The sequence below is a fragment of the Pongo abelii genome, chromosome 10 (assembly GCF_028885655.2).
Source record: "Pongo abelii isolate AG06213 chromosome 10, NHGRI_mPonAbe1-v2.0_pri, whole genome shotgun sequence".
NCBI lineage: Eukaryota > Metazoa > Chordata > Mammalia > Primates > Hominidae > Pongo > Pongo abelii.
In genome coordinates, this window is record NC_071995.2 from 43,528,224 (window position 1) to 43,544,821 (window position 16,598).

The 16,598-nt window shown below is 37.9% G+C and overlaps 1 protein-coding gene across 2 annotated transcripts in view; it reads left to right on the forward strand.

Moving 5' to 3' along the window:
* Positions 1 to 16,598, forward strand: part of ARID2 (AT-rich interaction domain 2) — a 185,891-nt gene that overhangs the window by 143,323 nt on the left and 25,970 nt on the right. The gene's annotated exons all lie outside the window — the stretch shown is intronic.

Genomic DNA, 16,598 nt, shown 5'->3' on the forward strand with positions numbered 1-16,598 from the left:
CATTTAACCTGTTTTTAGTTCTGTATTGGCACCACACTTTATGTAGTCTTTTTGTAGTTATAATTCTCCTTTTTCTTTTTTTTTTTTTTTTTTTTTTGGAGACACTGTCTCACTGTGTCACCCAGGCTGCAGTGCAGTGGTGCTATCTTGATCTTGGCTCATTGCAACCTCTGTCTTGTGAGCTCAAGCCATCCTCCCACCTCAGCCTCCCAAGTGACTGAGACTACAGGTGCATGCCGCCACACCAAGCTAATTTTTCCATTTTTTTATACAGACAGGGTTTCGCCATGTTGCCAAGGCTGTTCTCGAACTCCTGAACTCAAGTGATCTGCCCACCTCAGCCTCCCAAAGTGCTGGGATTACAGGCATGAGCCATAATTCTCCTTTTAGATGTATAATATAGATTCTTTTCAGTAAGCCCCACTCCCTCTTATCACATATTGATGCTTGGTTTTTTGATATGTAAGCATTTATCTCTAAAAGTTAGAGACCTCATTCTTTAGATATAAATACTATACCACCACCACTACCACCATACTCCTACAGAAAAAAATTAATTCCCTTCAATATTATGATTTCTTCTTATATCCCGTCAGTGTTTACATTTCTCCAGTGGCCTTTTGTTTAGAGTTTGAATTGGAATGTAAGGTTCAAACATTGCCTTTGGTTGATAAGTCTTAAATCTCGCTTAATCTGTTAGATTACCCCTCCATCCCTCTTAATTTTTTTTTTCTTTGCAAGTTTTTGTTGAAAAAAAAAAAAACAGGTTAATTTGTCCTATAGAGCATTACAATCTGGATTTTCCAGACACTGTTTAGCATGTTACTCTGACCTTGTATTTTCTGTACGTTGGTAGTTTGGTCCAAATATTTGATCAAGTTCTGGTTTCACTGTATGAAGACCACTTCAGAAATGATATTGTGTACTTCCATCAGGAGATATGTAATATCTTTTTGTCTCTTTTTGTGATATAAACAGCCTTTAAGGATCATTGTTCAGAACATTATTTCATTAAGGTTTGTAAAATATAAAAGACCCCCTTTTATCAGTCATTTGCCTTCTTTGAGGAATAGTTCCTACAGGAAAGGCAAGATAGATGCTTGAATATTTCCCTTATTTACCAGTTTTCAAAATAAAATGAGTTGCTCACTATCACTCTGCAAAAGTTACCATGAGGTTTGGGGTTTTGTTTATTTTGTTTGTAGTATTACTGTGAGCTAAGAGGAATTTAAGCATATTTGAGATATTTCAGTCAATTGAGGTTATGTATCCTTCTTGGTATACAAATTGTGTCATTTTTGGCCAGTGAAAGCCTCTTCAAGTGGATTTCCCAGGTCCTTTGGTTGTGACCTTAATATAAGTATTTGATAGTTTCCCTGCTCTCTGATAGGCGAGATGGTCTGTGTGTTTATACTGATTCTTGGAATTTAGATTAAGTACAACAAGGTTTTTACTTCATTTTATCATTTTCACACCTGTACCTTCTTTCTCCCACACCAAAAATCCCATTTCTCAATATTGTTAAGAATTTATTCTTTGTCCTATGTCATACTCCAAAAAAAATGTTGTCTGCTGTGGTATAACTTGAAAAGGTTTTTCTCATTTTTTCAATTAATCATTTGTCTTTTTACTTTACCCTTTGTTTTTTGTTATTTTGTTTGTTTTTGTCCTAGATGAAGGGTTTTTTTCTTTCAATTAATTTTTCTGTAAACAAATTTATTAGGTTTTTCATTATTGCTTCTGGATCTGGATTATAGTTAGGAAGGCTTTCTCTGTGCCCAAATTGTAGAAGAACCCCCATGTTTTTATTTAGAACTTATGTGATTTTTTAGTTTCCATTTAAATCTTATATTTTGGTATTTTTCCCTGTGTCAGTAATCTGGTCTTAAGGAAATAAGGGTAAGTCAGTGACTTTTTTCTTCAATTTGTCACTGTAACTTTCTTTTCTCGTACTATAAGAGTAGTTTATTCTAAGAAAAATGAGAGTCACAGTGGATATTTTGGGCTTCAGCACTGTCCAGTAGTTTCATCAGATGCTACTCAAGACTCTTAACAAAAGTGATTCCACAATATTTTCATAATTGTTCTTCTTATTTTAAAATTATATTTCTAGCTTTAAAAAACTTTAAATTCCAAAAATAGCGTTATCAGAGGATAACCATGGTTGTAAGTTTGGTATATATCTTTACAAACCTTTTTCATATACAGCTATACTATATTGTACATGAAAAGTATACATGTATACTTTGTTTCTTATTTTAAACTATATATACTGATGTAGAGCTTGCTTCAATAATATATGTAATACTCATTAATATGAATATATATATATATACTTTTTATGTCAACACATAGATTTACTCGTTCTTTGTATTGAATACCAATAATTCCTTTTTATTGCACTGTCTTTGTTATCTGCATTGGTAAATAGAACTGCTCGTCCTTTTTTGACAGGATTACTCTTGAATTATGAGGACACATTTCTTTCCATAAATAAGATGCAATGATCCTGTACTATAGTCTGTTAACTATATCTCATATTAAGGGTATTTGGGATTTTAGTTATTTGCTATTACATATGAACAGAACTGTGGTGAATAATTTTGTTTCCATAGCACATTTTCTACAAGTATTTGAGTAGAATAAAATACCAAATTGGGAATTGCTGAGTCAGGGGATTTACATGTTTTTATTTTTATAGAAATTGACAAATTACCATCTAAAAATGTTAATTTGTAATTCAAATAATAGAATATGAGCTTGTTTTCCACTACCTGGCTACTCAAAACTGAGGGGAAATTTCTTTGCTGATCTGATAGCCTCAAAAAGACTGTCAATTTTTATTCTTTTGTTATTTTAACTTTTTAAATAGACTTTATTTTGAGAGCAATTTTAGGTTTACAACAAAATTAAATGGCAAATACAGAGTGTTCCTATATAGCACCTGCCCCACAAATATTACATCTTTATAGGAATGGTACATTTGTTATAACTGGTTAACCTATGTTGACACATCATTATCACCCAAAGTCCATTGTTTACATTAAGATTTGCTCTTGACATTGTACATTCTGGGGGTTTTGTTTTGTTGGGTTGTTTTGTGAGGTTTGTTGTTGTTGTTGTTGTTGTATGGAGATGGAGTCTTACTCCATCACCCAGGCTGGAGTGCAGTGGGGTGATCTCGGCTGACTGCAACCTCCGCCTCCCAAGTTCAAGCGATTCTCTTGGCTCATCTTCCTGAGTAGCTGCGACTACAGGTGTGTGCCACCATGCCCAGCTAATTTTTGTATTTTTAGTAGAGATGGCATTTCACCATGTTGGCCAGGCTGATCTTGAACTCCTGACCTCCTGATCCACCCACCTTGTCCTCCCAAAGTGCTGGGATTACAGGCGTGAGCTACTGCACCCGGCCTGTTGTTACTTGTTTGTTTTTTGAGACAAGGTCTTGCTCTGTCATCCAGGCTAGAGTTTAGTGGGATGATCACAGTTCACTGTAACCTCGACTTCCTGAGCTCAAGTGATCCCTCCCGCCTCAGCCTCCTGAGTAGCTAGGACTACAGATGTGACCACCACGCCCACCTAATTTTAACTTTTTTGCCCAGCTAATTTTAAAATTTTCTGTACTGGCTGGGCACGGTGGCTCATGCCTCTAATCCCAGCACTTTGGGAGGCTGAGGCGGGCGGATCGGAGGTCAGGAGATCGAGACCATCCTGGCTAGCACAGCGAAACCCCGTCTCTACTAAAAATACAAAAAAATTAGCCGGGCATGGTGGCGGGCGCCTGTAGTCCCAGCTACTCAGGAGTCTGAGGCAGGAAAATGGCATGAACCTGGGAGGTGGAGGTTGCAGTGAGCCGAGATCGCACCACTGCACTCTAGCCAGGGCAACAGAATGAGACTCCATCTCAAAAAAAAAAAAAAAAAAAAGAAAGAAAAAAAAAAATTTCTGTACAGATGGGGTCTTACTATGTTGCCTAAGCTGGTCTTGAACTCCTGGTCTCAAGCAATCCTCCCACCTTGGCCTCACAAAGGGTTGGGATTACAGGTATGAGCCACTGCACCTGACCACTCTATGGGTTTTGACAACTATTAATGTAATAACATGTGTCCACCATTACAGTATACAGAATAGTTTTATTGCCCTAAAAATCTTTTGTATTCTGCCTCTTCATCTTACCATTCCCCAGCTCCTGTTTTAATTTTTATTTCAAGTATTGAGTTAAATATCTTTATGATTTTCTTCTGTGAATTATCTACTCATGTCATTTGCTTATTCTTTATTGCCCTTCCTAAAAATTTGCAATACTTCTCTGTACATTAAGGATGTCAGCTCTTGGCCAGGTGTGGTGGCTCACACCTGTAATCCCAGCACTTTGAGAGGCCAAGGCGGGCAGATCACTTGAGGTCAGGAGTTCAAGACCAGCCTGGCCAACATGGCAAAACCCTGTTTCTACTAAAAATACAAAAATTAGCTGGGCATGGTGGCGGGTACCTGTAATCCCAGCTACTTGGGTGGCTGAGGCACGAGAATCGCTTGAACCCAGGAGGCAGAGGTTGCAGTAAGCCGAGATTGTGCCACTGCACTCCACCCTGGGTGACAAAGCGAGACTGTCTCAAAGAGGAAAAAAAAAAAAAGAATATCATCTCTTACACTCCATCTCTCGAGACTTTAGCCATATTTTGCTACATAGAATTTAAATCTTAATGGTTTTCATGTCGTGCTTAGAAAGACCTTTTCAACTTTTATATCATAAAATGCACATTTTTTGCTTTGTAATACATTAATATTTTTACTTTTTGATTAATTTGTAATTTAGCTTGATGTATAAAATGAGGTATGAGCCTAGCTTAATTATTTTCCAAATGGCTAACTTATTGGCAAGTTCATCTTTCCCTCAGACATTTGAATTGCCACCTTTGTCATATACTAAATTCCTATAAATGCTGTGCCTATTTCTGGATCACTTGTTATCCCCTTGATCTCTGTCCTTATTACACTATCACTTTAAATGTATTTTAACTTTGGATATGGCAGTTTGCCCCTGCTGATTCTTCGCAGTTTTTTATGATTTATTTGAGCAACTACCTTATACTAGGCACTGTGCCGGGTTTTGCAATTAGAGTGATGTATAAATCAGATTTATTTCTCGAGATTGCCAAGAAAGGCATGTTGGGATTTGGGTTGCAATTGCTTTTTTTCTTTGAGATGGAGTCTTGCTGTGTCACCCAGGCTGGAGTGCAGTTGCACGATGTCGACTCACTGTAACCTTTGCCTCCCGGGTTCAGGCGATTCTCCTGCCTCAGCCTGAGTAGCTGGGATTACAGGCACGCGCCACCATGCCCAGCTAATTTTTGTATTTTTAGTAGGGACGGGGTTTCACCATATTGGCCAGGCTGGTCTCAAACTCCTGAGCTCGTGATCCGCCTGCCTCGGCCTCCCAAAGGGCTGGGATTACAGGTGTGAGCCACCATGCCCGGCCGTGATTGCTTTTAATGAACAGAGTTTTTTGTTTATTTTTTGATAGTGAGCACTTTTTTTTAGTCTTCCCTTACTGGAAAAGGTATCAGCCCATGTTATTACTTTTTTTTTTTTTTCCAATAGAGCTTCTTGACTTTTCTTTGCATGAATTTTGTACTTTATTAAGTGTATTGCTAGGTGGTAGTCTTATATTTAGTTGTTATAAATGATCTCAACTTTCATTATATTTTTCAACTGATAGGTGTTTTCTATATTTATACTTCATATTTTGTCTTATCCAATTATAATGTCTAGGCCAGGTATGGTGGCTCATGCTTGTAATTTCGGCACTTTGGGAGGCCGAGGCAGATGGATCACTTGAGGTCAGGAGTTTGAGAACAGCCTGGCCAATATGGTGAAACCCTGTCTCTACTAAAAATGTGAACATTAGCCAGGCGTGGTGGTGGTCGACTGTAATCCCAGCTAATTGGGAGGCTGAAGCAGGAGAATTGCTTGAACCGGGGAGGTGGAGGTTGCGGTGAGCCGAGATCATGCCATTGCATTCCAGCCTGTCTGACAGAGCAAGACTCCACCTCAAAAACAAAACAAAACAAAATCAAACAAACAAAGTCTAATGTTTTCAGCACAATTGCACAATAGTGATAATATTCATCCATATCTTTTTTAAAGCTAATAAACCGTTTTTTTTTTTGTTTTTTTTTTTTTTTTGAGACGGAGCCTCACTGTGTCGCCCAGGCTGCAGTGCAGTGGCGGGATCTCGGCTCACTGCAAGCTCCGCCTCCTTGGTTCACGCCATTCTCCTGCCTCAGCCTCCCGAGTAGCTGGGACTACAGGCGCCCGCTACCACGCCCGGCTAATTTTTTTTGTATTTTTAGTAGAGACGGGGTTTCACTGTGTTAGCCAGGATGGTCTCGCTCTCCTGACCTCCTGATCTACCCGCCTCGGCCTCCCAAAGTGCTGGGATTACAGGCGTGAGCCACTGTGTCCGGCCTAAACCGCATTTTTTTTAGAGCAGTTTTAGATTTATGGAAAAATCGAGCAGATAGAATAGAGTTCCCATATCTCCGTCCTCCCTGCACACAGTTTTCACTATTATTGACACCTTGCGTTAGTGTGGTACACACATTATAGTTGATGAGCCAATATTGATACACAATTATTAACTAAAGTTCATAGTTTACATTCAGATTCATCCTTTCTACAGTTCTGTGGGTTTTGACAAATGTGTAATGTCATGTCTCCACCATTACAGTAACATACAGAGTACCTTCACAACACTAAAAATCCATTATGCTTTACCTATTTATTCCTCCTCATCCCCTCCCTCGCCCCCAGTTCCTGGCAGCCACTGATTTTTTTTTACTATCTCTATAGTTTTCATTTTTCCAGAATGTAATATAGTTGGAATTATTCAGCAGTATCCTTTTTAATCTGGTTTCTTTCACTTAGTAATATGCACATAAGTTTTCTCCATGTCTTCTTCTTGTTGGATAGCTCATTTCTTTTTATTTCTGTATAATATTTTATTATACAGATGTATATAGTTTGCTTATCCATCTATTGAACAGTGTCATAATTGCTTTCAATTATTGGCAATTTTGAACTAAGGTGTTATAAACATTTATGTGTAACTTTGTGTGGATGTAATTTTTCAACTAACTCATTTGGGCAAACACCTAGGATTATAATTGCTGGATCCTATGATAAAGACTGTGTTAAACATTGTAAGAAACTGTAAATCTGTCTTCCAAAGTGTCTGTACTATTTTGTATTCCTACCAGCAGTGAATGAGAATTTTGTTGCTTCATATCCTTGCCAACATTTAGTGTTGTCAGTGTTTTAGATATGAGCCATTCTGATAGGTGTGTGTTGGTATATCTGTTAATTTCTAGTTCCCTAATAACATATGATGCTGAGCATCTTTTTGTTTATTTACCATATGTATATCTTCTTTGGTGGGTGTCTATTCGGATATTTAACCCATTTTTAATTTGGTTGTTTGCTGAGAGCTTTTGGCATGAGTAGATAATGGATTATGTCAAATGCTTTTCTGCGTCTATTGCTATGATCATATGATTTTTATTTTTTGTCTTGTGAATGTGATGGATTACTTCAATTTTTTACTTCAACCAGCCTTGTGTCCCTGTAATAAATTTTACTTTGTCATGGGTATATATTTGTTTTTTATGCATTGTTTGAGAAAATTTGCTAATATTTTTCCTGAGGATGTTCTCCTCTATATTCATGCAAGATTCTGGGATGAAGTTTTCTTATAATGTCTTTGTCTGATTTTGGTAATAGGGTAATGCTGTCCTCATAGAATGAGTTAGAAAGTGTTCCCTCTGCTTCTATTGTCTGGTAGGGATTGTAGAGAATTTGTATCATTCCTTCCTTTAATTATTTGTTGTGAATTCAGCAGAGAAACCTGGGGTCCTGGTACTTTCTGTTTTGAAGGTTATTAATTATTGATTCAATTTCTTTAATAGTTACAATGTTATTCAGATTATCTGTTGCTCCTTGAGTGAGTTTTGGCAGATTGTGTCTTTCAGGGAATTGGCCATTTCATCTAAGTTGTCAAATGTGTGAGCATAGAGATATTTCTGTTTCTTCATTAGCATCCTTTTAATGTCCATGGGATCGGTAGTAATGGTCCCTTTTTCATTTCTGATATTAATGATTTGTATCTTCTGTTATTTTTTGTTGGTTAGGTTAGCTACAGGTTTATGTATTTTATTGAATTTTTTTCCCCCAAAGAACCAGCTTTTGGTTTTGTTAAATTTTTTTCTTTCTGTTGATTTCCTGTTTTCAGTTTCATTAATTTCTGCTCTTTTATTATTTTTTTCTTCTGCCTGCTTTGGGTTTAATGTGTTCTTCTTTGTCTAGTTTCCTAAGGTAGAAGCTTGGATTATTATTTTAGATCTTTCTTCTTTTTTAGTATATACATTCAATGCTAAAGCCTTCCCTCTAAGTACTACTTTTACTATATCCAGAAATTATGATTACGTTGTACTTTCATTTTCCTTTAGTTCGAAATATTGCAAAAATGTGTTATTTAGACTCCAAATGTTTTTGGTATTTTCTAGCTATCTTTTTGTTATTGATTTCTCTATTAATCTGTTCTCACGCTGCTGTAAGGACATACCCGAGACTGGGTAACTTATAAAGAATAAAGGTTTAATTGACTCACAGTTTTGCATGGCTGGGAAGGCCTCAGGAAAGCAACAATCATGACAGAAAGGGAAGCAAACACGTCCTTCACATGGCAGCAAGAGAGAGAAGTGCCAAGCAAAGGGGGGAAAAGTCCCTTATAAAATCATCAGATCTCGTGAGAACTCACTCACTATCAGGAGAACAGCAGCACAGGCGTAACCGCATGGGTGGGGACACAGCCAAACCATATCAATTTCTATTTAATTCCATTGTGGTTTCAGAGTATACATATGATTTCTATTCTTTTAAATTTGCTAAGGTGTGTTTTATGTCCCAGATTGTGGTCTATCTTGGTGGATGTTCCATGTGAGCTTGAGAAGAATATATTGTTGGATGAAGTATTCAGTAAATATCAATTAGATCCAGTTGATTGATGGTGCTGATCAATTCAACTATATCCTTACTGATTTTCTGCCTATTGGATCTGTCAATTACTGATAGAGGTATGTTGAAGTCTTCAACTATAATAGTGGATTTGGTTCTTTCCCTTCGCAGTTCTATCAGTGTTTGCCTCACATGTTTTGATGCTTTATGTTCAGTGCATATATCTTAAGGATTGCTATATCTTCTTGGAGAAGATTGTTAGGTTTTCTTTATCATTATGTAATGCCCCTCTTGATCCACAATAATTTTCCTTGCTCTGAAGTCTGCTTTGTCTGAAATAATTATTGCCACTCCAGCTTTCTTTTAATTAGTGTTAATATAGTTTCTCTTTCTCCATCCCTTTACTTTTAATCTGTGTCTTTATTTTAATAATACATAGTTGGGTCTTATTATCCTCTCTGTCTTTTAATTCGTGTATTTAGATCATTCTCATTTAATGTGATTATCACTGTAGTTGCATTGATAGCTATCATATTTGTAAATGCACTTGTTCTTATTCTGCTGTCCCATTTTTCTGCCTTCTCTGATGTTAGCTGAGCACTTTTTATGTTGCCATTTTCTCCCCTTTCTTCAGATATCAATCATATTTCTTTAACTTTTTCATTTGTGGTTATTTTAGAGTTTGCAGTATACATTTATAGTTAATCTAAGATGACTTTCAAACCATAGTACAGGCATACCTCAGAGATATTGCATGTTTGGTTCCAGATCACCACAAGAAGGCAAATATCACAATAAAGCAAGTCACATAAATATTTTTCTTTCTCAGTGCATTTAAAAGTAATGTTTACACTATACTGTAGTTAATTAAGTGTGCAATAACATTTTGTCTAAAAAAAAACAAGGTACATACCTTAATTAAAAATACTTTACTGCTAAAAATGCTAATGATCATCTGAACCTTTAGCAAGTCATCATCTTTTTGCTGGTGAAAGGTCTTGCCTCGATATTGATGGCTGCTGACTGATCAGGATAGTGGTTGCTGAAGGTTGGGGTAGTCATGTCAATTTCTTAAAACAAGGTAATGAAGTTTGCCACATCACTGGACTCTTCCTTTCACAAAAGATTTCGCTGTAGCATGAGATGCTGCTTGATAGCATTTTACCCACAGTAGAACTTCTTTCAAAATTGGAATCAAGCAGCAGTGCATTCCTGTACTCCCAGCTATTTGGGAGGTTGAGGAAGGAGGATTGCTTGAGTCCAAGAGTTCTGAGCTGTAGCACACTACACTGACTGGTTGTCTGCACTAAGTTCGGCATCAGTATGGTGACTTCCTGGGAGTAGGGACCACTAGGTTGCCTAAGGAAGGGTGAACCAGCCCAGGTCAGAAATGGAGCAAGTCAAAACTCCCACGCTGATCAGTAGTAGGATAGTGCCTGTAAATAGCCACTGCACTCCAACCTGGACAATAGAGCAATACCCTGTCTCTTAAAAAAAAAAAAAAAAAGATTGAGTCAGTCTTCTCAAACCCTGCTGCTGTGTTATCAACTAAGTTTATGTAATATTCTAAAGCCTTTGCTATCATTTCAACAGTGTTCACAACATCTTCACCAGGAGTAGATTCTACCCCAAGAAACCACTTTCTTTGTTCATCCCTAAGAAGCAACTCCTCATCCATTCAAATTTTATCATAAGATTTTAGCAATTCGGTTACATCTTTAGGCTCTGCTTCTAGTTCTCTTGCTATTTGTATTGTATTTGCTGTTACTTCCTCCACTGAAGCCTTGAATCCTCAAAGTCATTCATGAGAATTGGAATCAATTTCTTCCATACTCCTGCTAATGTTCATATTTTGACCTCCTCCCACGAATCACGAATGTTCTTAGTGGCAACTAGCATTGGAGAATCCTTTGCAGAAGATTTTCATTTTACTTTGCCAGATCTATCCATGGAATTACTGTCTATAGCAGCTATAGCCTTAAGGAACAAGAGTTGAAAGTTGAGGCCAGGAACAGTGGCTGATGCCTGTAATCTCAACACTTTGGAAGGCCAAAGCAGGAAGATGGCTTGAGCCCAGGAGTTCAAGACGAGGCTGGGCAATATAGCAAGACCTTGTTTCTACGAAAAAATTAAAAAGTAGGTGGTCATGGTGGCCCTTGCCTGTGGTCCCAGTTACTCAGGAGGCTTTGGTGGAAGGATTGCTTGAGCCCAGGAGGCGGAGTTTGCAGTGAGCTGAGATGTACCACTACACTCCAACCTCAGCAACAGAGTGAGACCCTGTCTCAAAAAAATAAAAAATAGTTGAAGTGACTGCTTGTTCCATGGGCTGCAGAATGGACGTTGTGTTAGCAGCATGAAAACAACATTCATATCCTTGTAGAGCTCCATCAGAGCTCTTGGGCACCTAGATACATTGTCAGTGAGTGGTACTGTTTTGAAATAAATCTGTTCATCAGAGTGGTAAGTTTCAATAGTGGACTTAAAATATTCAGTAAACCATGCTGTAAACAAATGTGCTATCATCTAGGCTTTGATGTTGCCCAGGCAATGTAGATTTAGGATAATTCTTAAGAGTCCTCAGATGTTCAGAATGGCCAATGAGCATTGACTTCAACTTAAAGTCACCAGCTGCATTAGCTGCTAATGAGAGTCAGCCTTTCTTAGAATCTTAGAAGCTTTGAAGCCAGGTATTGACTTTTCCTCTCTAGCTATGAAAGTCCTAGACCTAGATATCATCTTCTTCCAGTAAAAGGCTGTTTGATCTTTATTGAAAATCTGTTGCTTAGTGTAGCATTCTTTATCAATGATGTTAGCTAGGTCTTCTGGATAATGTGCTGCAGCTTCTGCATCCGGACTTGCTTTACCTTGCACTTTCATGTTATGGAGATGGCTTCTTAAACCTCATGAAGCAACCTCTGCTGGCTTCAAACTTTTCTTCTGCAGCTTCTCCACCTCTCTCAACCTATGCATAGAATTTAAGAGTTTAGGGCTTTGCTCTGGATTAGGCTTTGGCTCAATAGAATGTCTTGACTGGTTTGATATTCTATCCAGACCTCTACAACTGTCTCCATATCAGCAAGGCTGTTTCATTTTCCTGACATTTGGGTGTTCACTTGAGAATCACTTTTATTTTCCATTGAGAACTTTTCATTTACATTCACAGCTTGGCTGTTTGGTGCAGGAGGCGTAGCTTTTAGCCTTTCTCAGCTTTACCATACCTTTCTCACTAAACTTAATCATTTCTAGCTTTTAATTTAAAGTGAGAGACATATGACTCTTCCTTTCACTTGAACACTGAGAGGCCATTGTGGGGTTATTAATTGGCCTAATTTCATTATTGTTGAATGGTGTATCAGGGAGCCCTAAGGATGGAGAGAGAGATAAAGGTAACAGCCAGTCAATGGAGTATTCAAAAGACACATAACATTTGGCTGGGTGCAGTGGCTCACGCCTGTAATCCCAGCACTTTGGGAGGCTGAGGCGGGTGGATCACCTGAGGTTGGGAGTTGAAGACCACCCTGACCAACATGGAGAAACTCTGTTTCTACTAAAGATACAAAATTAGCCAGGTGTGGTGGCACATGCCTGTAATCCCAGCTAGTAGGGAGGCTGAGGCAGGAGAATCTCTTGAGCCCGGGAGGTGGAGGTTGCGGTGAGCCAGAGATTGTGCCATTGCACTCCAGCCTGGGCAACAAGAGCGAAACTCCATCTCAAAAAAAGAAAAAAAAAGAAGAAAAGACACATAACATTTACACTCCAAAACATTTACAATGGTGACATCAAGATCACTGATCACAGATCACTATAACAGATATAGTAATAATGAAAGTGTTTTAAATATTGTGAGAATTACCAAAATGTGATATAAAGACAGGAAGCAAGCACGTGCTGTTAGAAAAATGGTGCTGATAGTCTTGCTTGTCACAGGGTTGCCACAAACCTTCAATTAAAAAAAAAAAGGCCGGGCGTGGTGGCTAACGCCTGTAATCCCAGCACTTTGGGAGGCCGAGGTGGGTGGATCACAAGTTCAGGAGACCGAGACCATCCTGGCTAACACAGTGAAAACTCATCCCTACTAAAAAAAATACAAAAAAAATTAACCAGGCCTGGTGGCGGGCACCTGTAGTCCCACCTACTTGGGAGGCTGAGGCAGGAGAATAGCATGAACCCAGGAGACAGAGTTTGCAGTGAGCCCAGATCATGCCACTGCACTCCAGCCTGGGCGACAGAGTGAGACTCCATCTCAAAAAAAAAAAAGTATCTGCAAAGCATAATAAAGCAACATGCAATAAAATGGGATGTACCTGTGTACTGCTATACAGGTACTGGTCCGTGGCCTGTTAGGAACCAGGCTGCACAGCAGGAGGTGAGTGCCAGGCAAAAAAGCAAAGCTTCATCTTGTATTTACAGCCTCTCCCTATTGTTTGCATTACCACCTAAGCTCTGCCTCCTGTTAGATCAGTGGCGGCACTGGATTCTCATAGGAGCGCAAGCCCTATTGTGAACTGTGCATGTGAGGGATCTAGGTTGCATGCTCCTTATGAGAACCTAATGCCTGATGATCTGTCACTTCTCCCATCACCCCCAGATGGGACCATCTAGTTGCAGGAAAACAAGCACAGGGCTCCCATTGATTCTACATTATGGTGAGTTGTATAATTATTTCATTATATAGTACAATGAGTAATAATGGAAATAAAGTGTACAATAAATGTAATGCACTTGAATCATCCCAAAACCATCCCCCCAACCCCTGGTCCATGGAAAAATTGTCTTCCATGAAAGTGGTCCCTGGTACCAAAAAAGGTTGGGGACCGTTGCCTTATACTATGTCCTTTACATGCTGTCACTCGTTTCACTTATCTGTAAGCTATAATCACCAGATATACTATTGCTATTTTTTTATTTATCTGTTCGATCAATTAAAAGTAAGAAAAATAAATATTTTGCTTCTATTGATTTCTTCTCTAACACTCTTCCTTACTCTATGTAAATTCAAGTTTTGACCTCTATATTTTCCTTCTCTGAAGATCTTTAAACATTTCTTGTGAAGCAAGTCTCCTGGTGCATATGGCCTCAGTTTTTGTTTGTCTGAGGAAGTCTATTTCTCCTTGACTTTTGAAGAGTGATTTTACTGGATACAAAATTCTAGGTTAGTGGATGTTTATCTTTCAACAGTTTAAATATCTCATTCCACTCTTTTTGCTTGCATTATTCCTAAAGAGACATCAGTGTATTCTTTTCCTTGTCCTTCCATCAGTAAGTTGGTTTTTTCCCTCTTAATTCTGTCAAGGTTTTTTTCTTTGTCTTTGGTTTTTGGAAGTTTGAATATGATGTGGCTAGGTGTTGATTTTTTAATATTTATCTTGTTTAGTGTTGTCTGTGTTTCCTGGATCTGTGATTTCTTGTGTGACATTAGTTTTAGAAAATTCTCACTTCATTCTTACTTCAAATATTTTTTGTGTTCTTTCTCTTTTTTCTTCTCTTTATGGTATTACCACTGCATATATTTGCAGCTTTTGTTATCATCCCACAGTCCTTGAATATTCTGTTTGTTTCCTTTATTCTTTGTTCCCTTTGCTTTTCAGTTTGGGAAGTTCCTGTTGACATATCTTACATCTTCAAGTCCACTGATTCTTTCCTTGTCTGTATCCAGTCTGTTGATGAGTCTATGAAAGACATTGTTTATTTCTGTTACAGTTTTTTTCTTATTTCTAGCATTTTCTTTTTATTCTTAGCATCTCATCTCTGCTCACATTATCCATTTGTTCTTGATGTTCACTTTTTCCATTAGTCTTAGCATATTTATTATAATTATTTTAAATTCGCAGTCTGAAAATGTCAAAATTTGTGTGATATCTGAGTCTGGGTCTAATGTTAGCTTTGCCTCTTCTGACTGTGTGTGTGGCGGTGGATGGGGGTTGTTTGTTTTTATACTTTTGGCATGCCTTGTCAGTTTTTGTTGAAAGACAGGATGTTTCAGTTAAGCATCTGAGGTAAATAGCCTTTGGCGTGAGGTTTTATGTTTATCTGGCTAGAAGTTAGGCTATGTTTAATGTTTGCTGTAGCTGTAAGTGTCAGAGGCTTCAATATTCCCTGGTGTCCTTTTTTTTCTTCCTTTGTTGTTGTTGGATTTTTTTTAGAAACTCCTTTTTAAATATAGCCTGTATCTTGTAGCTCTCTCAGTTCTAATACACTGTTATACTATACTGGAAACCTGTTGATACAGTGGTAAGGTAATGGGGAGGTGAAATATTCTATAATCTTATGATTAAATCTCACTTTTAAAAGGTGGGCCTTCATCTAAGGGCTGAGACTTTGGTAAGTTTCTCAGCCTTTATTTTTTTTCTCCTGTGTAAAACAAAAAGTCTAGAGAGGGCCCGTGTTTTCTAATTGCTTTTCCTGTAAGTCAGATAAGGCTCTGGTAAAGTCGTTTTTCATGAGACAGACCTTTGTAAGGTGAAGAGAACACTCTGGGCATATTAGAAATGGTTACTTACCCCCTTCCATTCCTGGAAGCAGGGAGAAATTTTTCTTCAGTCTTCACTGTGAGATCCTGGTCTCTGAAGGTAATTCACATAAAAGTATGGGTTCTCCACAGAGACTGACCTTCCTCCCCAAGTTTTTAATTGTGAAGATTAGCAGTTTGTCAGTTGCTGTTAAAGGGTTCCTGCAAGTTACTGGCTGCAGCTAGAAGGGTTGATTCTCTGTATTCAAGGGTCTCTCCAGCTTTCAGAGTGGTAGTTTGCCCTGTGACCTCAGTTCTCTGACAGATCCAGGAGGAGTTGTAAATTTTCAGTTTGTTCATCTTATTTCTTGTTGTGAGGATGGGACTGATGACTTGCAGCTTTTTACATGTTTGGAAGGAAACTGGAAGTCCTCATCATTATCTTTTATCCTTGTTTAATCATCATTAAGCACAATGTTGACTATTAGTTTATCCTTGAAATGTATAAATAATGTGTGATTGTGTAAAACGTTTTTGAGACTCCCTCAAAAGTGTCCTTTATTTAAAAATATCTGTGAATTGCTGTTTAAATTCTGTGTAATAGGAGAAAAGGACTTGATGCCTTTGAGTAGTCAAGAGTTTATATTCAGTGTTTTTAGGACTTTATTTTTCCAGGCTACAGTGCTCTTTGAATAAGTGGTGTCAGGCAAAGTTTAAGAAAGGCCCTCTACCTTGCCTTTAAACATAGGAGTTTTGCTTTTGTTTTATATATAGGGGTTTTAAGTAATATTTTGTTTGAAGATTCTGTTGCTAAAAAGACATTTGAAAAACACTTTTCCGGAATCTGTTGCTCCTCATAGATTTCTCGTTAAAAACTGCTACAGAAAGATGAAAATTATTTTCCCTTAAGAGGAATAAAATCTACATTATATTTATATTTAGAATTGCATTATTGAAAGTCAAACCAGGAATATAGAGGATCTCAAATATATTCTAAACAAATATTTCCTGTGTGAAAACTTGTCTGTCTATGAACAAGGGACTTTTACTTGGTACTGATAAAATTGATAATTCCCCAACTGCCCAGGAAATCTACCCAAGTGATGTTGAGGTTCAAATCACCGGGTTCCTACTGAAC